This window comes from Natrix helvetica (assembly GCF_964273705.1).
Source record: "Natrix helvetica genome assembly, chromosome: 6".
Classification (NCBI taxonomy): domain Eukaryota; kingdom Metazoa; phylum Chordata; class Lepidosauria; order Squamata; family Natricidae; genus Natrix; species Natrix helvetica.
This window is the reverse complement of record NC_138553.1, coordinates 42,601,975-42,625,644: the sequence shown is the minus strand read 5'-3', so window position 1 is coordinate 42,625,644 and position 23,670 is coordinate 42,601,975. Positions and strand designations below refer to the sequence as shown.

The following is a 23,670-nucleotide window of genomic DNA, read 5'->3' as shown; positions in this document are numbered from 1 at the left end:
ACAATAAAAGATAATTCTATATAACATGAATGTGGTGCAAACGGACATTATTTTGGCTTAATGTTCTTGGGACATAATAAGTTAGCTCAGCTTTTATGTTTATGAATTATATTTCTATGTTGTCACTCTGTAATGCCTGGAAATTATATCTGAAGTGGTTCCGTGCATCATTGCCAATTTGTGTTACATGTTAATATTAAAATATTTTGTTTTAAAATGCTGGAGATCCTTAAAAAAATAATAAGCTCATATACTAGCTTCCATGCTCCAGCTTCTTGGAATTGAGGCATTTTTTGTCTCCGTGTATAGAAGCCACTGCAAATTGAACATATGAAAAATATAGATCAATACGTTCATGCATTGCAACAAGAAGAGATCGGCAGCAGACATTTTTCTCATCTGGGCCTCTTCTAACGTGGTGCTAGGTCTGACAGTAATCACATAGTTTTCACTTATTTACATTCCAACCACTCTTAGTGCTTGGAAGTATTATCTGCTGACCAAAAGTAACTCATACACTGGCTACTTATGATGCTGGGCTACATAAACGGCTGGGAGCTCAAAAGAGCTTACCTTCACATAAAGAAGGATAGGATTACATATATAGATGAGATCTTGTTATATTACATTTAGTGAAGTTTATTGAGACATATTATCAACTTTTTATCTGTTTAAAATGTGTGGTATTTACCAAATTTATACACTGTCCATCTTATTATCTAAGTAAGTGGCTAATAAATAATTCACATTGAGACATACTGAAATTAAAATTCTACAGAAAATAATTTAAAATAACATTAGCTATTAATTCAGTTGTTTTGATTATAAATTTTTGCTTCATTGGGGGACTAATTTTACTTACAGACTATACTGATTTTGTTTGGAATTATATGGAGATAATAATTAAGAGCCAATTATGAAAAACTATGCTGTTTCTAGAATTACTTTTTCTGCTTATAAAGTCAAGGATAATGAAATCCAATGTTTTAGCTTATATCCAAAACTTTATTCCACAGCTTATATGACTTTTAAAAAGTGACTTCATTGGCTATTTCCAGATGAGACTTTTAAAAGATTTGTCTCATACCTGTATACGCATTTGTTGTCTAAAGTATAAACAAGATTGTTTACTTTCAGCTTTTGTAGCAAGGATATTTTTGTTCTCTGGAATCCGTAGTCTGGGTCAAGGTATCTGATGGAATATGGCTGGATTGAATAGAACGATGAATGAAGCCTGAGATAACATCTAAAATTCTTTCCTTCTATATACAATGAAATATATCAGATCTTTGAGATAGGCCCAATTAGGAAACTAATTCTATAACTTTGACTGGAAATATATTTATTGATACAGGCTATAGCAATAGAATTTTGAAAGCTTAATTACATTTTCTCCCTTTTCTTGCTTATACCTCAGGAAGTTAAGACAGGGTCAGTCTGAATTTTTTCCTAATGTTTTCTTTGTTTCTGGGACTTAAAGTATGTTTTTATAACCATCTCTGCATAGCTTCTCCAAATAAATCTTTGTGTCGCTATACACTGAAAGCAAGACTTTTTATTCTCTAAGTTTGTTCTCTACATTTTATAGTATAATTCAATCTTGAAGAATCAATTTATTATCAAAGTCTTTTGATCCATCAGACTCAATACTGAATATTTTGCCCTGTAAAGCTTACCATTACTTTGCAAATCAGATTAATCAAAATTTGTAGTTTGGAAAACAGTTTACTTTTAGACAAAAAATGACGATTACATTTTATTGTGTGATTCTGGTACATCCTTCATCAAATGCTACAATGCATCCAGACAGTGCCTTTTTCCAGTAGCAATCCTATCTATCTATCTATCTATCTATCTATCTATCTATCTATCTATCTATCTATCTATCTATCATCTATCTATCTATCTATCTATCTATCATCTATCTATCTATCTATCTATCTATCTATCTATCTATCTATCTATCTATCTATCTATCATCTATCTACTGTATCTATCTAACATTTCCTTTTGAAACTTTCATCCCCGAAGGATAAAATGGCAATGTAGGTGCTCAAGAGGGTGATTAAATATATTTTTCTGTCTGAAGCAAAGAACAGAATGTCATTTCTTCCCATTCCACACATATTAACCAAGTAGACAAAAAATGAATGTTTTTTTTTCAATTGCCTGATTTAGGGAGTACAGGGAAAGTTGCACAGCATAGTCTCTAGTGTTTGCCAATTTCTACCACCCAACATTTTTTGAATGAGGCTCCCACCTAATTGGTAAAGTACAGCCAGCTGTTTTCAGTGTCTTTTGATTATTAATCTGATTTATAAACTGCCTAATTGCAAAGCATCTCAGGATGACATACAAAAAATTAAAAGCACATCATAAAACCAAGCCAACACCCCTCCCCAATAATCTCAGTGGTTATTTTTTAAATCCAAGACAACACTTTGGGGAAATGTAGAAACAATTAAAAATCCTGATAAGTATTAATAAATTGCTTTACCTCAGAGTCTGCAAAAAATCCAGGTTTTTAAAGCTTTTCTTAAAAATTGGAATGCTATTCCAGAAGCAGAAGTGATCCCAGAATCCCAGAAAGGCATAATTGGTTTATAAAAACGGAGTTATGCAAAGGTCCTCTTGTCCATAGCTACCACTTGCTCATTGAACAACAAGTGGCAAGTTCAGAAGGACTTCCAATACCATTTGGGGAAGTACAACCTCATCAAAAACTGCAATTTGAAGTTTACGAAGACTCCTTGAATCCATAACCTCTAATTCATGCTAAGATTGTCCAATTCCTCCAACTTCCAGCCTTCAAGAGAGTCAAGGATAGCATGACTGATTATATCAAAATCCATAAGAGATCAAGAAAGTGCAATGAGTTTTCCATTGGAAAGAATATTATCTTATTATAGAGTTGCCATATCGAAAAGATGTACAGCATATAAATTTGATAAATAAATCTGTTTATTTTGCTTGTGTATGCATTTTATAGAGGAAACAGGGCTGCTATAGACTGAAGTTTTCAGTTAAGAGTGGCATTCCCAAAAAATGTAGAGTTTTATAATAATTTATGCAGATCAATAGAACTATGTTGTTGGGAAGAGGGCAGACATAATATTCTACGGAGCTGGTAATATCTGAGTCAAAAATAAAACCAGGAACATCTGATAACTAATTAGGTCCATTGGTTTGTAAAGCTTCATTTTCTACTGAATCTTTTGCAAAGCAGAAAGCAGCTAAATTTGGCAAAAGACAATTGTTTGTGTGGTTGACAGCTAGGAAGAGTTCCAGATCCATGGCTGTGGAGTGAGCTCCTATAAACATACTCACTTCAAGTACAGGAACGAATGGGAATGTACATTTAGCAAATTTCCAGTTTCATTCCAGAAATGCTATGTTTTCGTTCCTCAGATGTGTTCAAAAATCTTGATTTTTTAATGGGAAAAGGTACTTGTACACTCTAGTTAAAAAATCTGCACTTTACAAGCAAACATATATATATTGAAAAAATCTTTTTTTAAAAATTACAAACAAGAATTAAAATGTTTGCTTTCACGATCTTGAAAGAATAAGTAATCTTTCTGGTTCCCTAGCTAGGCCTCCCATTAATATCTACGCCATTTAACAGGATGTTTGTTACAAAGCTGCCAGGTGGGAAGGAATTGTATAAAGAAAACGGATAGCAAACGTTGGTTGATTCCTAGAAAATCCCATTAGTCTTATTTTAAAATACATGGCTAAAATAGGTAATGACATAATGATAGGAGATAATTCACTGAAAATGCTAGCCTGATGGGCAGGAGTGCACTGAAGGCTTATCTGTGGAATGCCAACAGGGATTAAATTCTGGAGGCAAATACCAAGCGGGAGAAAGAAAAAAAGACTTATTGTTAAATATGAATGTAAAACAGCTGCTTCTATAATGAGCCTTTTGGAATATGATGAGCATATTTCTGTGCAAGCAGGTTGCCTGGAAGACAGAAACAAAATATTTGGGATCATAGGTTACCCAAGATTATCAAATCTCCAAGAATGCCAAGAACATGAAGACTTTCTTATCCAAAGTGAATTAAATCCACCTGCCTTTGAACAATTACTGAACCTGACTGGCTCTCTTGTAGCGCATTTTTTAATAACATGATGAATGATATTGAAGATTCCCATCTTAAAGACCTCCTAAAAAATAAAATCCTAACTTAGAACTGACTGCCATTTTAAGGCTTTGCATCCGAACAGAATCACAATGTTCAGAACTTTATAGCTTGCTTTTAGACATAAAAAGGCTGAAAGAATACATCCATGGACAATGTAATTATTTTATGAGTTTATTACACATATTTTGCAAATCAGAAATTCTTCAACCAATGAATTGGGATCCATTGAGTTCCCAATGATGACGAACTCAATGTTTTTGTAAACGTGTGCCAAAATTGTGCGTATGCACATGATATTATGCATGTTCCACACTCACGATGCAATGCGCCCTGCCCCCCTGTGCATACACATGCGACCCCCCCATGCATGCACACATGATCCCATGCACATGCATGCATGACCCACACACACAGGGGGGGGGGAGTTCTTGCCCTCCCCAGGATTCAGGAAAGCCTCCGGAGCTTGGAAAGTGTGAAAAATGACCCCAACGGGCCAACCGGAAGTTCAGAAATGATCTGTTTCCAACTTCCAGAGTGCCTCCGGGGGGCCAGGGGAGGGTGTTTTCACCTCCACTGAAGGCCTTCCCTTCAGGAAAGCCTCTGGAGTTTGGGGAGGGTGAAAAACGGGCCCAACAGGCCAACCGGAACTTCAGAAACAACTGGGCCCATTTTTTGCCCTCCCCAAGTTCCAGAGGCTTTCCTGAAGCCTGGGGAGGGTGAAAACAGTTTCTCCCAACCGTCTGTGTTAGATATTAACATATATAGGAGGAAGTCTCCTCTCTGGTCCGCTGCTACAGCGGGAAACAGGTATTACTCTGATTGGTCGAGAGGCGTACCCGAGTACTATAAAAGGGGAACCCTCCGACCACAGAGCAAGCTGGATCACTACTACTATTAATAAAGAGCTGATAAGTCACTTCGTGTCCGCAGTCTGTCCTCTCGCTGCCCAGATCTAACAGTCTGTAAGGCCGAAAATTTGCTGGCTAGTGCACACATGAGCACCAGAGCTGACAGTTCACTTGCTGGCAGATATGGCTCCGCGTGCCACCTGTGGAATACATGCCATAGGTTCACCATCACGGCTATAGGTTCTGCTGGCTGGAAATAATGGAAATGTTAGTCTAAACTAGAACAGCATCAAGTAGGATGGTTTGATAAGTTACTACACATATGCCACTTGACTTTTCTCTCCTTGAAAATTCATTATCAGATACTAAGGAAAGTACTTTTGTCTTTAGAGTAATATATCATAACCAAAATCCTAAACTCACCTAAGAAGTATGGTTTATCCCCATTGATCAGTCTACTCCCAACTTGAGATATCTCCCTCCCTCCCTCCCACTCCCCCTCTCTCTTGTTGGGTGATATACACTACATGTAAGTAAAATGTTTAATTTTTGCAGATCCAGAAACATGTATTTAACAAAGTAATGGTCTTTAACAAAGGTGGGACAGCTTTACTAGATTATCATCACAGTCTTTTTAGGTTACTGTTTTAATTTTCTTGTGACCAGATTTGTTCTTCTTCTCAAGCTTCCTGCTGTTGTTAGCACTGGCTCCATAGTTTTTTTTAAAGAGCTGTTGAAAATGGCACTTTGGTGGAAACAGATGGCTTGAGTGGGGCTGTGAGATGCTGTTTGTCACCACAAATGTATTTCCATGAAACTAGAAAAATGCCAGATAAATGATTTATCTGCCTCCTGTAGGGAAGATGATGCTTCATAAAACTGGTAGGCATGAGAAAGCTTGCTACATCCATCCCTTCCTAACTCTCCACCCGTTTATTTTAATTATCAGTAAAGAACATCCATGTGCCATAGGCAACTTGGCTATTGTTTCTCTATTTCTTATGAATTATTAGGCTCTGCATCTTATCACTGGGCATTCACTTACTTGGTATACTTATGGACTTGTGCAATGCATTCTTGCTGTGAGTTGGGCAGCCATATAAAAAGTATAAGCAAACAAAATCAGAGGTTCACAAATGATATTGTCATTTTTTAAACCGGATTTTATTCACCTTGTAAATTCAAGTAAATAAAAAATAAAGGAAAAATGCAAATTATTGCAATACATGGAATGGTAGTTCAAACTTCATCAGTTAACAGTGACCTTTTCTAGTCCAGCATAGAACCTTCTTTACTTTGGGAACAGGTGGTCTTTTTTCCACAATAAATGAGTAATCCTTAGAGGTCTTTGGGGAAATTCTACCTGTTAATTATTCCAAGTATTTTAGTATATACTGTACACTGCGGTGCAAAAGAAGAGACAACAGAACCGTAAACATTTATGTCCTTTAAATACCATAAATAATTCAACAGCCTAAAATCTGAAGCAAATTTAAGCTTCTCCCTGGTGAACAGAACATATCTTCCCTTGGTTACCTAGGAAGAGTGGGAAGAGCCATGATTAGAGCTATAAAACTGACGTTTCTGGTGAGTTTATGAAGTGAGGTACCTATATAGAGTCAAACAATACAGAAGTGTTAATTAACTTAATGTCATTAAGATACATCTTCTCTACCTTCTCCATTTTCTTAAGAATTCCTCCCCCCTCCCAAGTCCTACCATCTATTAGAATGTATTGACTGATAATCATGAAATATTTTCTTGTCACTGAGCCTCATGTGATCCAGTTTACTATCCTTTCGGCTTCAAACTGTTGGTCATTTATTCAAGCTTTTAAATTGTGATAGTCAAAATAGTTTTAATTTTCTCTTTGTTTTCGTCATTCTGTTTTGTACTGTATTATGTACTGTTACTTTTTCTTTCTGTTAGCTTTTCAGATAATTTATCTGAAGAGAACACAGGATATATATCAAGTATTTTAAAACAAAGAAATGCAATCCTTTTTAAAACCCTTGTATTGTTTATTAAAATGTGCTCATAATTATGCAGTCCTCTGGATAGTGGATTATTACAGTCCTATCATTCTCATGTTGCTATGTAATTGTATTAACTGTCTGAAGTCAATACTGTACTTAGCTTTGTCCACTGAACCGTGTGGTGTGATCATCGGCTAAATTCATCATAATGCTATACTTTGTTGTAATTCAAGAGGAAATAAATGTCTACAGTTCTTCATTTTTGTCAGTGAGAATGAAGTTGTGAATGCCCCAACACTGGAAGTCTTTAAGAAGATGTTGGATAGCTATTTGTCTGAAACGGTATAGGGTTTCCTGCCTAGGCAGGGGGTTGGACTAGAAGACCTCCAAGGTCCCTTCCAACTCTACTATTGTATTGTATTGTATTGTATGTCAACTGAGATGACACAATGGATTGTTGAAATACCTTTGGATTTGATACTGCTCCCCTGTTATGCACAATCTCTGACTCATTCCCCTGATGATGATATTTTGCAGGCAATACCAGAGGAATGGTATAACTCTGGCATTTTGCTAAACAACTCTAGTGTGTTAGTTTCACTCTCTTTTCTGAACATAATTTGTATTTGAGGTTTGTTTGTTTTAATGTTCTTGCTTATTGGATGGAACATGTTTGCTCCATATTCTATACACTCTTCTTTTACTGCAATGATGTTCTTTGATGATGTACAGTTTCTACAATAGTCTCAAAGAAACAATGGAATAGAATAATTAAAGAAAGGATGCAAAAGCAGGGACAGAATGATATATGAATGACAAAAATTAAAATATTTTTATTTATTTTAAATAATTAAATTGAATTGTTAAATTGTCTGTGGCATGTTGTCCTGCAGTGAGTTGGCCATGGTGAGTTGTCCTGCAGTGGCCATGGTGAGTTGGCTGTAGCCAGTTTGCTGTGATGAGTTGGTCCGGCCAGTTGGCCGTAGCGAGTTGGCTCTGGCAAGTTGTGCCAATCTGATTCCACAGTCAACTGGATGTACTGAAATCTTGTTTGGCCCTACTAAGGTGAAGCAACAGAAAGGGACACATTACCAACCTATACAAATACTCAAGAAATTTAACCCAGGTAAGAAAGGTTAAATGTGAGAATTCTGCTAATCTTTGCACCACTTCTTCAGGGATTCTCAGAGAAGATGTTCTTTGACACATAATATTAAAAAAATGATGATCATCTTGTTCGGTTATCATCTGCTTCTGGATAAATTTTACCTTCTCTTTACTTTCAGGTACTGTAAATCATTACCACATAACTTTTATTAGAAGAATATAATATTGTGCCACTAAGTTGCTTTGTCTACCAAAATATGTTTTATGGATTTTGTGTGTGAAAGTTCAATATACCACTTAGTTCAAAGATCTACCATGTATGTTTACAAGCATCTGAAAAATGGGCCTTTTAGTTGTTTTGCATATTTTTTTAAAAAATTGTTATATTTGTAACAGCTTGCTAAAAGGGGAAGGGATGTAGTAAAATGTGGTTTGAGCAGCTATTATTGTAAAGGGCAGCACTCCCTTCTCTACTAGGACTCAAGTGTTGTAGATCCAGGAAATGACTTAGCGTTGTATCTGCCTGCAGACCTCACTGCTATCCTGGCTATAACTGTTATTTGGAATAAATTTCTATCCAAATGTCTTACTGCCAGTCTGGAAATACTACACAAATATATATGCATAAAGTTGTAACATTATGGAAACATTAGCAGGACTTTTAAAAGTTACAAGTTATTTTTTAAAAAGTTACTAAGGAAACAAGTTGTTACAACACTTTTCAAAGGAGAATGTCTTAATTCAATGTTACTCAAATTTTCTGCAATCATGACTACCGAATAAACATGTAGAAAGTGCAAGACCCTCTTAATAAATAAATGTCCTCTCCCAATGTTTTTCATTTTTAAGAACACGGGAGTTCACATTTTTAGTGACTAATATGATTTTACAAATTTTGTCCATTTGTAAAGGTACTTTAAAATAAATTTTGTATCAAAAATTGAATCCAAAATTTATTTACCACTTGAATTATTGTATGTGCCCAATGCCACAGTAAAAACTACTTTTATCATAAACTTGCAGATCAAGAATATTCTTCAAGAAAAATATCTGAGGACCAAGGAGCTACTGATAACTGATGCACAGCCCAGTGAAATATCATGCTTAAATATGCTTATATTTCCTATTTGCTCATTTATTCTTGGGCTGCTTGTCAGAGATCACATTTAGTTGAGCACAGGCAGACCGAAGATGGTGACTGTGCTCTCTCCAGATGGCCATTGGCAGAAGTGGGAAAGTAATGCTGAGGCAGTTCCTGGGCTTCTGCCAAGTGGTTGTTACCTAGTACACATCAAGTTTCTTCATAACCAATCTGTGCTAGCAATAATTAATTACAAAAGCCAATCTCTTTAAGTTCTGGTTAGTAAGATTTACTAAGAAAAAAATGTTAAAGTTCAATGGAAGAATTCCGGAAAATAATCTACTTTTGGATAAAAAACTATAAGTGGGAAAATTAGTACAGGAAGGGTTCTGGATCTTCTTCTGCTTTCAGTGTAAAAGGGAAGGAAGCTTGAACTTTTCATGAAGGAGGGTCAGGCTGCATTTGTTGATTGTTTTAGAAATACTATTAAGAGGTGAGGGTGAGAATTGGTTCTTATAGCAAGGACGGATTTGCAGGTTGATTCTTGGTGCATGATAGGGAAGCAATCTTGAGACAGCAACTAGAGTTGGTATGACCGTAGTTGTTGCAGCAAACTACCTAATGGATCACCAAAGTCCTCCCTTTGAGAATTACTGAGGATTATTTTAAGTTAATATGTAAGTTAAAATTTACAAGAGCAGCCAGTGCATTAGAACGTCTTCAGCTTTTAGGAACTTTTTGAGAAAGAAGGTAATTTTATAATAACTTTTCACCAACGTTTTCTCTAACAGAATGAAGAGGAAATCTATGTATCTATATAACTACAGGTATAGTTGCAAATAAGGCATAAGCTCAGAGAATGAACCTCCACCCTCATAAATCATAATCCTGCACATTTTGGCAGAATGATAGCTTTTTCCTTTTGTGATTTCAGTGGGCACATTACTGTCAAGTTGAAGTAATGAATTGCTGACCTGGATTTACCCCAGTAATACTCCTTCTATAAATATAACATAATGAATTGTATATCTCAGAATATACAATTATGTTCTACATTGTTCCAAATATTAAATACCAAAGCACACTTTCTAATCTTAATGTGAGCCAATGCTCAGAAATAGATACATATTTCATGTTTGCCTATTACATTTTCTTTTATTCTGGATGCAAACTTTTATTTTTCTATTGTTGCTTTCTTATGTCAGTATAATATTGGATTGATTCACAAAAGATTTTGAGATCTCATCTAATTAATGTGTTAGTTCCTCCTTCACTAAGTTTGCAAATCATTCTTCAGGCTTTTAATGCCAATGAAATCCTTTCTTTTAAAAGGCTTGTCTGCCTACGCAGCCGTGTCTGTCATGGGAATACAGTAATATATTCTCTGATGCATTGTATGTATTTTTCCTTGTAAAAGGCAAAAACGAAAGCTCCTCAAAGGTTTTGCATCAGTCTAAGCAAGGCAGAGAAGCAGCAGAACCATCACCTCATTTGACACTTTAGTTTAGAGGTGTCAAACTCAAGGCCGTCAGACCAGATCAGACCCACAGGGTGCTTGGATCTGGCCCATGAGGCTGCCCTAGAAACAGCGAAGGATCAGCCCATGGTGCTTCTGCCAGTGAAAATGAAGCTCACGAGCTCTATTTTCACTGGCAAAGTGCTAGCAGAACAAACTACTAGTAAAAGTGGCATTTGAACACATGAGTGACATTGAGCTAGTCACTCCCACTTGCCCCCTGCCCCCTCAAACTCAACTCTGATGCGGCCCTCAATAAAATCAAGTTTGACACCCTTCTTTAGTTCATTTATCTAAGGAGGTAGATATACTGAATGTGTAAATTTGATTTTGGGAGGACAGTGACCATTCTTCTAGGTAAAACAGACCAAAGCCTATAAGAAGTTTATATAGTTTTGCTACACTAATTAAGCTATGTGATTGTTATTTATCTGAAATCTAAAGATCATTTCATAAAATACAGTTTGAGGATCAGAATGCTACTTCCACCCCATTTAGTGTTCCGGCTCATGGCAGAGGAAAAAAAATTCCTTTGTATAAGTAAGATTTCCTTAAGATCTCTCCTCTAAATTAGCATGGTTTTAAAATATCAAGAAAGGTCTTCACAGGGAGAGAACAGGCAACTTTGTAGGTACCTTATATATATAAAGGTTCTTGAGAATGGTATACAGTATGAGGTGATAGAGTATCTAATACTGTCTAACACATAATAGAAAACCAGATAATTAAGAAGTTCTAAAGGCTTTTTTGCCATGTCAGGAACTGTAATTGAGAACTTGAGAAATGGGGAAGAGCTACAGACTACACAACCATAATGTTCACAGAAACAAAAGAGGAATGGAGAAAGTGTCTCAGAAAGGACCAACTATGGTTTTCAGGACAGTAAAAGTAGAGGAAAGAGGTGCTTACAATGTTGCAAGATTCTGTTAATTGTGACCTTATAATAAGGGGAGTGTTAATACTCATGGCTTGTGCTTCTTGTCTGGACTACCTTGAAGAGTTAACAGAAGCATTCTAACAACAGTTGGGAACTGAATCAGTAATTAGCCAGAGAACACCCAAAACTTCAGCAGTTCACAAAGGCCATAATTTGAGCCATGACAATCTATGAACAGGAGAGAAATAGATTCAGAAGCACAAGACTTGTTTGTAACAGTTCAAAGAATTCCATGAACAGGTCCAAATGCAGTAAAAGTGGCAAAAATGCCAATCTAGAGTCAGAGTTGTTTCCAAGACAGAAGCAAAAGCCTAGGTTGCTGTCCTGTCAAAGAGGCATGCTGAGGGCCTTTGCCCAGCTTTCCACAGCTGCAGGGATACATTTGGGCTATGTGTCCTGCCAATAGATGGCCCTTTAATATCTGAATCTGCTCTCATCTGCAGAAGCGCATTGCCTCCTGGAGTGACTATGTAGCTACTGGTCCTTCAGGCTGCTGGTCTGTGAGCTCTGTCTTTTTAATTTCTGATGTAGGGAATTCACATGAGCCTATTACACAATAGGACTCCTCTGTAGCTCCACATCCTGTAGAACTGCTTTCCCCTGAGACTGTTATGTTGAGCTTCCATAGTTTTGAAAATTTGGCAGCAGACCCTAAGTGCAATGGAGTGATGTGTTTCCTGGTAGTCTATTTTCTTTGTTATAACTATGGAATTGATTGTTCTCCTTGAAGTGTATGTATTATGATCTGGTTTTGCATTTTGTCTTATTATTCCTAAACTTGTTTTAATTCTAATATCAAGTTACCTCAGTGAATGATGCAGGAGAGAGATAACGCAGTGGTTACTTACAGACAAGTATATGATGTGATTCAGTAGATCTTCTGAGTACTGTTCTATTGCACTGGGTTGCACATCTTTATTTCATTAGATTTATGGGATTCAATCTGGAAAGGAGAGGAACATAAATTACTTTCTGAAAATAAAGGAATTATGATTTATGCCAGGGGTGTCAAACTGGTGGCCTGCAGGCTGGATGCCTCATGAGCAGGCCACACCCACCCCAGTTCCGTGAATGGGAAAAACATCACAAAACATCATGTGATGGCAACGTGACGTGGTGAGTTTGACACCCATGATTTATGCATTATACTAAACCATAATGTTTTGATTTTAATGTATTGTATAATCTCAGGCAGTGGGATTTTTAGACTATTGTCTGTAGTGATGTAAAACCACCAATTGTACTTTGTTCGATAAACTGTTTATGATAACCATGTTAGCAGTCAAAATGTCTCCTTCCATCTCTGATGTAATGTTTCCAAGTATACCCTAGATGATAAGGAATACTGAAGAAGGTCCTTGGAGTAAAGAATGTTCAAAGCCAAATAAACATTGAATTGATTGTTTAGGAAACTACCTGCACATTTCTCAGTTGCTGGGAAAAAAGCAGCCACCTTACAAGTTCACAAGAACCTGGAAAAATCTCTACCCAAATGAATTGAACAGAAACTAATTCAGCTGTTAAATTCTTATAGAAAGAATAAATAAATAATTATTTCAATTGAGTTTTCAGTTATGTGACGTTTGCTTTTGGCTGAATCTATTATCGGGTCCTTGACAATTGATTTCTTTGCAGTGGTGGCCCGATGTGCATCCTAATTGGAAACCAGGATCCAGTTTGCTTCTCCCTGACACTCTCCAGATCTGGTGGATCATATTATCCATAATTCTCAGCTAGTCTACAGATAAAAATGTCCACAAATGCATTCTAACCATATTACTGATATATACTTCAAAATTATATTTCCATTGCATGTAATACTTACACATTAGCTCATTTATTATTTTGAAAAAGTGGAAACATAAAATAGATTCAGAGTCATATCTAGCTGTAGTAATTATCGTGTTTCCCCAAAAATAAGACAGGGTCTTATTTTCTTTTGATTCCCAAAATAAGCACTTGGCCTTATTTTTGGGGAGGTCTTATTATTTTTGAGCTGCAGGAGGCTCCTTAACCTCAGCCCATGGCCCACGGATCAGCTGATCCAGAGAGGGCTGGAAGTTCTGTCTCTGTTTCTGGCATACCTTGGCCAGCCCTAGCGTTGCTGGGCCTGCTACTCTTTTTGCGGCCATCACTAAGAGAAGGGGTACAGTAGGTAGTGTTTGTGGGAATGGCCTCTGTGAAGCCATTTCACGTGGATGACAGATGCATATGGGGCATATGGGGCATATTCCCCCCTCCCCCTGGAACTGACGGGAACTGGTTGTGCGTGCATTTAAATATTTTAGGGGAGGGCTTATTTTAAGAGGAGGGCTTATTTTAGCGCATGCGCTCAAAAGCCTGATTTGGCTTATTATCTGGGAAGGCTTTGTTTTTGGGGAAACAGGGTAAATGTCTAGTTGAGCTCCATTACAGGCAAAGAAAGGAAGCAGGTATACCAAAGAATTGGAGAAACTATGTAAGAGAAATCGCCTTCTTAGCAGATTAAATGTATATACCTATCTCAAATTTAACAACTTCACAACATGGCATTTGCCACTTTCAATGTGCCTGTGGATACATCCACAACATCTATATAACCAACATGTACATGAGAATCAACTTGATGTAGTGATTAGGGCATCAGGGTACAAACTGAGAGACCATGAGTTCTATTCCTGCCTTGGGTATGAAACCAACTGGGTGGCCTTGAGCCAGTCACTTTCTCTCTGCCTTAGGAAGAAGGCCCTGGCAAAGCACTTATGAAAACCTTACCAAGAAAACTGCAGGGCTTGTCCAGGCAGTCTTCAAGAATCAGACATTATTGAATGGAAGCCCCCCCCCCATTCATGAATTGGAGGTTACAATCATAACGCAGTTACAAAGGATGATTTATCAAAGGGAGGGACTCACAATATCTGTGCCTGAGAAGTTTATCAAGCTGCTGGCCAAACATCTTTGAAAGACAAGTTCAGCATGTTTACAGAGTAACTCCTACAGCTCAGAATTATAGGGCAATGGAGGAAACCAAGGAGCTCTGAGTGATACCCAGGGTTTTTGTAACTGGTTCTTCCATATTGTACAAGTTTTGGAGTATCCACAAGCAGTTCCTAGACGCTAGGAAGAAAACATTATCTTGGGGAAAGGATACCGTTTCAAATTAAATGTTTATCATTTATTAACTAGCACTGAAATCTCTGCACAAGCTAATCTGTGAGGTAAAATACGTTGACTGGGATGAAGAAAATTCCTAGGCTCTAGAAATGATGGGGCTATCATATTTTAATGAAAATTCCTAGGCTCTAGAAATGATGGGGCTATCATATTTTAATGCATTTCATCCATACATTTATACACTACAGGGTAATTACAATGTAACTATAAAAGGTAACGTATGTTAGTAAAATACCACGTCAGGTTGCTTAATAGGGTAGATAACCATTGAACTAAGCTGCTGTCTGTGTAGCTAATCATTTTGCCATCAATCTGGCATGCCAATTGGGAACAACAACTCCTTCCAGGCTAAATCAATACATGTAAATCAGTAAAGCCTAATAGGTGCAGGAAAAGAATGAGAGAAGATCTCATAGAGTTATAATCAATATCAAGTAGCAAAGTCATGCCTTTTCCAAATACCTTATACGGCTATAGCCAGCCTTAGTCACTTCTTGCCAATTTATTTTCCCTTTGTGTTGGTGCCATGGTAACTCCTCTCAGTTTATTGTTGGCATACTTGACAGAGAAGTTCTCAGAGGATGAATTCCTTGACCTTCCCAGATGCTGCTTATTTGGAGTTCAGAAGCTTGTTTCTTTTTATAGGCAGCAAGTTATATTGGGATTTTCTTACATATGCAAATAAATCAGCTTGTCACTGATCAAGCAAGAAGCAACCCGCTTTTTAGCATCTGTTGCTGCTTTATGCAGCTTCTTTTTAAATATTTTATAAAATATTTTAATTCTATGACTTAAAGCAGAAGTAATGTTAAAATGTCAATTGTGCTCCAATGACAAATAAAATAGGAAAGCTGAGCTAATTAAGTGCTGAATGTAGCAGTGTGGAGGCAAATATTACGGTTAGGAAAATAGAAAACAAGAGTTTTGAAAAAAGAATTTGGAGATTATCTAACCCAGGATTTCTCGACCAGAGACCCTAAGCTTCTCTGAGGTGTCACCAAGAATTCCTTGGGAGATTATGAGTTATTTTTTTAAAAAAAGCAGAAACCAAATAAAACCCTCCAAAAGTAGGTTGGGCAGCCAGAGCACGCAGAGGCCCTGAGCGGGGTTGGGATTACACATACAAGTGGGGAGGAGAGCAAAGCACAAACCAAAAAGGAATAAATGACAAGGAGAGGAAGGAGGAGCAGCAGATAGTGAAAGTGCACATGTGCAAGCGATGGTGCCAGAGCCTGTATACTGGGGTTCTTCTTGCCAACACGTGCATGCCTTTCTCTAGGTGTAGTGGCCTGGGGGGCTGTGAGTGCAGAAGATCTGGGGTTGGTCTGGCCCAGGCATCACAAGCAGCAGAAGCTACCCATAAAGGAGGAGGGGAGGAAAGAAACACTTTAATTTAAGAACACTGTTAATTCATAAATATAAGCCTACATGAAACAAATCTATTTTTGCAATTTCTGGTCTATATTTGAGTCAGATTGGCAGGGGTTCCCTGAGACCTGAAAAATATTCCAAGGGTCCTTTAGCCTAAGGATCCCTAGCCCCTGGGCTGTAGCCCGATGTGAGCTTCAGCAAATTGGGAACTGAGCCACACAAGCAGCAGACAAGCGTGCAAGTACCCGAAGCTGCATTTGTGCAAGTGATGTGCACGTGTGAAAAACCATCCCCTCTCCCTCCCCATCGCCATCAGCACCAGTAGATCCGGAAGGGTTGAGGACTGCTGCTTTAGGCTCAAAGGTTTGAGAAAAACTGATCTAATCCAACCTCCTTCTAATTTTAAGAATGTGCTACTATGGCATCCTTGAGAGATGGATATTCCGTTTTTATTTAAATCCTCCCAGCAGAGGAAGTAGTTTGTTCCACTGCTGATACAGTACGTCTCTAATCAATTAGGTGGCTAAATTCAAACAATCTGAATAAGGCAGCTTTAAAAAGGAACATTCAGCAACAGGTTTTTTTTTGTTGGGAGACAGCAATAGTTCTAGAATCTAAAGTTTATTTAAAGTTTATTCTATGAGATCATCAAAATCTCAGGCTTATCATGTTAAATATGTCAAACTACCTGAAATTTTCACTCTTAGCTAGTAATGACATAGACATTTTATATAGTTTGGATTTGTGCATCATGCTGCATTACAAAATAAAAAGAAAAGCACAAGAAGAGTCAAGAATCAATTAAGTCCAACATTCTATGTCATTTGTTGGCTAAGTGTTTGTGTGAATGTTACCAATTGTAACTTGTTCAGGAAATCACAGTTAAGTAAACATAGTTTTGCACTTGCTTGAGCCCATGGAATATCAGACACGTAAGGAGTAATGAGCTTATTCAAAGCCCAAACCCAACCAAATATTTTACAATTTAGCATGAAATGTGTCTGCTGCTAGTTAATACATCTAATGGCAATCTATTACAACATGATTAACTTGATGAATAAATGAAGCCACTTTCTGCAATGAATAATAAACAATCCAGTAGCTGGAATTCACATGATAAACTTAAAAAAACCTAACAAAATGATGGAAAACTAAGCAATTTAGCATATGGTAGAAATTCTAAGGGAGTTTAAAATGTTGACTTTAAAATGTTAAATGTCTTGGGGAAAGGCTATGTGAAGGAATATCATGGATGTAAAAATTGGTTTTGACAACAGTTCTGATCCCAAGATCCTCTCAGGAAAAGGTCCCTGACATGCCATGGTATTTATTTCTAGGAAAATGGATAGGCTAAATGTAGCCGTTTTTCTATTGTTTGGGTAGGATGGGACCCAAAGGTGTCTTGTCACTCAGGTATTCCTTCCCCTTTCTCTTCTCCGCAACCTCAGAAAGCCTGAGCGGGGCTGACTTCACGATGATACAAAGTGCAATCTTGAGCTCCAAGACTGCCGTTGATATCTCTGCCAGTGGATGGTCCTTTTGGACCTAAACCATCCCGTGGAGATGGTGATAGAGAAGGGCACATCCTGCTGATCCCAGAGAAATTGCAAAATCCCTGGTAGATCCAGGAGATGCTCTTTTTTCCAGCCACAGAGAAGCAGCCATTGAAGCTGCTGAAAGTTGGGACAGCTCCAGAATGAATAGAAAGCCAGAGAGAAAGTGTGTTGAATTGGTGAGATAAATTTTATTATTAGAGAAGAGAACACCCAAAAAGATCAAAAGTAAAATTAAAATTGAAGACAGAAGAGGTTGAACGGTGAGATTAAGCCTGAGTCAAACTTAGTGTGTTATCTGTCTTTAATTTTTTTTTAATGGGTGGAATTTTTACAAATGCTTCTTACCTTTTAAACTTGACCGGATTTTTCTTCTTCTTCTGTTTTTCTTTTTTTTAATACTTATTGATTAAGATTTTCTTTCTTTTTCTTCTTAAGTTTGGAATATAAAGAGGGGAGTAAAAGCAGAGGACAAAGAAGTAACACTGCCACTTAGAGGCTTGGAGGCTTGGAAACATTGTTGTTTTTTCTTTGAACATTTGATCTACATTTCAAGATTTCTGAGCTTGTTTATTGAAAATGATAGCAGGAAGAGCACAGATTGTTTATACAGGTGCTCCTCTGGGGTACTATCAGTAGCTGGACTGGAGTGAAAAGAATGCCTTGACTTGAAAGATTGCAGTGAACATGTTTGGAATTTAATAAAATAGCTTTGGATGCTATAGTGGCAGTGTTTACTATCTGGAGGAATGGCGCAACATGAAAAAGAAAAGGAAGTAACATTGCAAAGGATTATGCAAGAAATTCAAAAAATACAAGTAAGAACAGAGAGCATTGAAAAGTGAATGGAGAATATTGGAAAAAAAACAGAAAAAAATAGATGAAAAATGAGAATATTTACCAAACAATGATGAAATTTGAGGACAGAGTTCAAAAAATTGAAGAAAAAGATGAACAAAGAGATAAGAAAATTGTTGATATTGACAGCAGATTGACAGTGGTTGGAAATGACAGGAGTGGAATATTGAAATGGGAGATTGACAGATTGGAACTTTACCTCAGACTCCAAAACATAGAAGAAGAAAAGGGAGAAAATTTGGCAGAAGTAATGAGAGAAATTCTGGCAGAAGCATCAGTGATAACCAAAGGGAAGTTGATGGAAGGAACAGAAGGAGGGTTTCGAGTCTTTACAAGATATGCAATGAAAAACAAGTTGCCAAGAGAAGTCCATATAAAATCTACCAAGAAAGCAATTAGAACACAAATACTACAAATGGCAAGAGATATAAGATTGCATTACTATTGGAAGGATACAGGATGATGTAATGAAATGTTATAATAAAAACTAATTTAAATTTAGTTAAATTTAGAATATTATGCATAAAATGAAGTAATAAGTTATAGTCAAATAAATGATTAACAATGATAATAATGTGTGTGTGTGTACATATATATATATGTTGCATTTGTGCTGATAAATACACACACACACACAATTGATAGTATGAAAGTTTATACAAAGTGAGGACTATGGAGAGGATGCTCAAAAGTTTTGTAACTAAAGATAAACAATTTTATATAGAATATAACAGTGATGTTATATGAAGAACCTATGGCACTTGCAGTTGATTAGGAACCTGTGGCATGCGAGCCATTTGTCAGGGCACGTGAGGCGCTGCCCTGTCAGCTGGCCAGCGTGCATGCACACGCTGGCCAGCTGAGTTCACCCTTTTTTAAAGCCATTTTTCGCCCTCCCCAGGCTCCAGAGGCTTTATAGGAGCCTGGGGAGGGCGAAAACAGCCCCCCACCCCCTGGAAGCCCTCCGGAGGCATCAGGGAAGCCTCTGGACAGTCCCTGAAGCCTTTGGAGTGCTCAAAATGATCCTCCGAGCAAACCGGAAGTCACTTCCGGTTTGCTCGGAGGGTCGTTTTGAGCGCTCTGAAGGTGTCAGCGAAGCCTCCGGACAGTCCCTGACGCTTTTGGAGTGCTCAAAATGACCCTCCGAGCAAACTGGAAGTTCCGGTTTGCTCGGAGGGTCGTTTTGAGTGCTCCGAAAGCATCAAGGACTGTCCGGAGGCTCCCTGACGCCTCCGGAGGGCGTCTGGGGGGGCAGGGAGGCTGTTTTCGCCCTCCCCAGCCTCCTATAAAGCCTCTGGAGCTTGGGGAGGGTGAAAAAAGCATGTAAAAATGGGAGGGGGAGCGCCTGTAGTGCACGCATGCGCACTGGGGTCGCGCATTGCATTATGGGTGCAGCACGCCCACACACGACCCCCCTGCGCTCCCCCCACTTATGGCATGCGAGCCAAAAAAGGTTCGCCATCGCTGGAATATAATATAAAGATGTAATATTACTAGTGTCAGCGTTCCAAATATCATGCAGAATTAAATCATTGTCCAAGGCAAAGTGATCCTTAAAACTCCAATTTAATAAGACAGGCATGTTGGCATTATGCTGTTGAATTTCAACTCTAACGTACATCCGGTGAATTCACCCAGTTAAAAGTTCATCATCTATCCCCACACCCCATAATTCATCACATGGTCCAATCTTCATCTTCCACGCTGGCATGTACACCCCTCTTCTTCCGGCCAGGTGTCGAGGTGCGGAGACAAAAGACGACCTTGAGCTTCTAAGAAATCCATAACAATACATTCCACAATCCTACTCCTTTCTATTCCCCCCTCCCAACTACTATACCAATGAAACAGCATAATATATATATGGTTTAAATATGTGGCAGGCCAAAGATCCTAAAAGGAACAGAATTACAGGCCTGACAACTAGATGGCTTTAGGATGATGTAATGAACTGCCATAATGTAAATTTATTTTTATCTCACATAAAAGAATGTAATAATAGTTATAGTCAAATGAATGTTTAATAATGATAATAATTGTATATATATATATTAGATTGATGATATGAGATTCTATATAAATTGCAAGTGAAGACTATTGTGAGGAAGCACAAAAGCTTTGTAACCAATCGACACACTGTATGTAACTGGAGGATGGTTTTTATGTTTTGTGGGTGTTTATGTTTGCTTTAAAATAAAAAAATATATATTAAAAAAACAAAGCCTCAACTGCCCCTTCCTCCTTGCAGTTCTGATCAGCTTCTTACCCTAGATCAGCAATGGAGAACCTTTTTTGGCTCGCATGCCATAAGTGGGGGGAGCGCAAGGGGGTTGTGTGCGGGCGTGCCACACCCATAATGCAATGCGCGGCACCCAGTGCACATGCACGCACTAAAGGCGCTCCCCCTCCCATTTTTACATGCTTTTTTCACCCTCCCCAGGTTCCAGAGGCTTTATAGGAGCCTGGGGAGGGCGAAAACTGCCTCCCCTGCCCCTCGGACGCCCTCTGGAGGCATCAGAGAAGCCTCCAGACAGTCCCTGACGCCTTCGGAGCGCTCAAAACAACCCTTCGAGCAAAGCGGAAGTCACTTCTGGTTTGCTCGGATGGTCATTTTAAGCGCTCCAAAGGCTTCAGGGACAGTCCGGAGGCTTCCCTGATGCCTTCGGAGTGCTCAAAACGACCCTCTGAGCAAACCGGAAGTGACTTCCGGTTTGCTCGGAGGGTCGTTTTAAGCGTTCTGAAGGCTTCAGGGACAGTCCGGAGGCTTCCCTGACGCCTTCGGAGCGCTCAAAACGACCCTCTGAGCAAACCGGAAGTGACTTCCGGTTTGCTCGGAGGATCGTTTTGAGCGCTCCGAAGGCTTCAGGGACTGTCCAGAGGCTTCCCTGACGCCTCCGGAGGGCTTCCGGGGTGGGGCGGGGGGGCGGGGAGGCTGTTTTCGCCCTCCCCGGGCTCCTATAAAGCCTCTGGAGCCTGGGGACGGCGAAAAATGGCTTTAAAAAAGGATGAACTCAGCTGGCCAGTGCATGCATGCGCGCTGGCCAGCTGACAGGGCAGCACCTTCGCGTGCCCTGACAAATGGTTCCGCATGCCACCTGTGGCACGCATGACATAGGTTCGCCATCACTGCCCTAGATCATCTAGCTTCTAGGCTAGAAGCTCAATGCAAGATAGCTTACAATATGCATGTACTCAATGGAGGAGCACAAGGGCAGAAAAGAACAGAGAGAGACCTAAACTGCTGGTTTCCATTAAGCCTCACGCCTGGAAATCCACTCTCTCCTTGTGTCAAGTGATTGTCAAGCTCTTGCAGTTGATTAGGAACTGAAAATATTCTTCTCCCTTCCCAGGTCAGAGCACCCTCGGCTTGTTTTTCCCAACTCACCATCCCGTCCTAGCAATTAAATGTTATTAACTCACTTTTCTAAACAACTACTATATATGAGACAGCTATAGATATGCACTACACAGCAAACAAGCAAATGAATTCTGATGTCATGATGCAGATCTAACTTTCATATTTGCAGAGTGACACTGAGGACAAGTACATAGATCACAAGGCTTATTTATAAGCAAACTCTCTGCTTATAAAATGACACCCAGCAATGCCTACCTGGCAGAGGTGGTATTCAGCCAGTTCTGACAGGTTCTGGAGAACCAGTAGCGGAAATTTTGAGTAGTTCAGAGAACTGGCAAATAGGCTGGCCCTGCTCCCGCTGCCTCCCAGTTGTTGCTCTGAACAGGAGAAGTGAGCTGGAAAGCAGGTTAGTGGGGTGGGGAGGGAATGGGGATTTTGCAGTATTCTTCCCCTACCATGCCCACAAAGCCACACCCACCAAGCTATACCACACCACCAAGCCACGCCCACAGAACCGGTAGTAAAAAAAATTGAATCCCACCACTGCTACCTGGTACCTACGTTATCATGCTTTCAGTATTAACTGAACATATTTGTTTGTTTTCTCAGATATTTTTTTAAAAAATATTTCTTTTTCAAAAATTCTTTTGACAGCTGTCAGAACTGCCAATCTATTACTAATAACAGTAATATATTACTATTTTGTTGATCATTTCACTTTTAATGATTTTAATAAAATGCAATTTTATTTGCTGATAATTCGACTATACTGTTACTATATTAGCGCTTACATTATTGTACGATATACTTTCAATATATCTTTTATGTTAACCATAAAATTGTGGTTTTGGCACAATTTAGAAATATAATACATAAATAGTATACAATAGTGGGGAAGCTCACTAAGCCTGCTGTGAAATCACTACAAAGAGGGGAGGGGAATGAGGCAGGAATGGTGATCTGGACAATTTCATTTTGACATCACTAATTCCAGACTATGCATTTTGCATCCTCTAAAAAAGACTTGCCATTATTTAGGGTAAATCCTGGAAGGCCTTGAATTTTAACCTCAGGTGAAAAGATTACAAGTCTAAATGTCTTTAATAGTCCTAAGAATATTGACAAATCTCTTTATAGCTCCTTTTAAAAACTTGAAGAAGAATGTTGTAGTTTGAAATTGGTGAAGAGAAATTAGGATCTTGGTTGCATTTGGTAAAGGCCATTTTTTTTTCTAAAAACTGTTCCATTGGTTTTCCTTGGTTTTTCTAAGATATATGCATCAATAAACTTTTCTACAAATACCATAACTGTTACATAAAGGATTCATATAATGTGTTTCTCTGTATGTGTGTTTTAAAAACAACAATTCTGCTGTACAGGCTAAAGCATTAAATCATTTGGAGATTTAGCATCTTTCTTCAGCATTCAAGGCCCTCTAGCGCCAGCATTAGAAGTTGCAATTTATTTGTATAAACCAGAGACCATTCCTATGCATTAGAATTACATTTTGATCAAGCAGAAGCAATTATCAAGCTTCATTCAGATAATTATAGATACCACACTGTCATTTCCTTTTTTGGTTTTTAATGTTCTTTCTTTAATCTCTGACAGCATAATGCAATCTTTTACTTGTTTGGATGTTTTCATTTATACTTAACACAGAACTACCAAGTTACCTTATAGTTCAGTCCTATTTTGTTGACATTGATACATGTTCCAAATGCAATGAGGCTTATTCCCAAATAAGTATGAAATGTATCT

General features: G+C 38.3%; 1 long non-coding RNA gene across 1 annotated transcript; it reads right to left on the bottom strand.

The window, feature by feature from the left end:
- Window positions 1–7,894: 7,894 nt before the first annotated feature.
- Window positions 7,895–15,361, bottom strand: LOC309394033. The gene is made up of 3 exons (XR_014175687.1): window positions 15,232–15,361; window positions 12,465–12,559; window positions 7,895–8,035 (listed from the first exon to the last, which is right to left on the bottom strand). It is a non-coding gene; the product is annotated as an uncharacterized lncRNA (long non-coding RNA).
- Window positions 15,362–23,670: the final 8,309 nt, after the last annotated feature.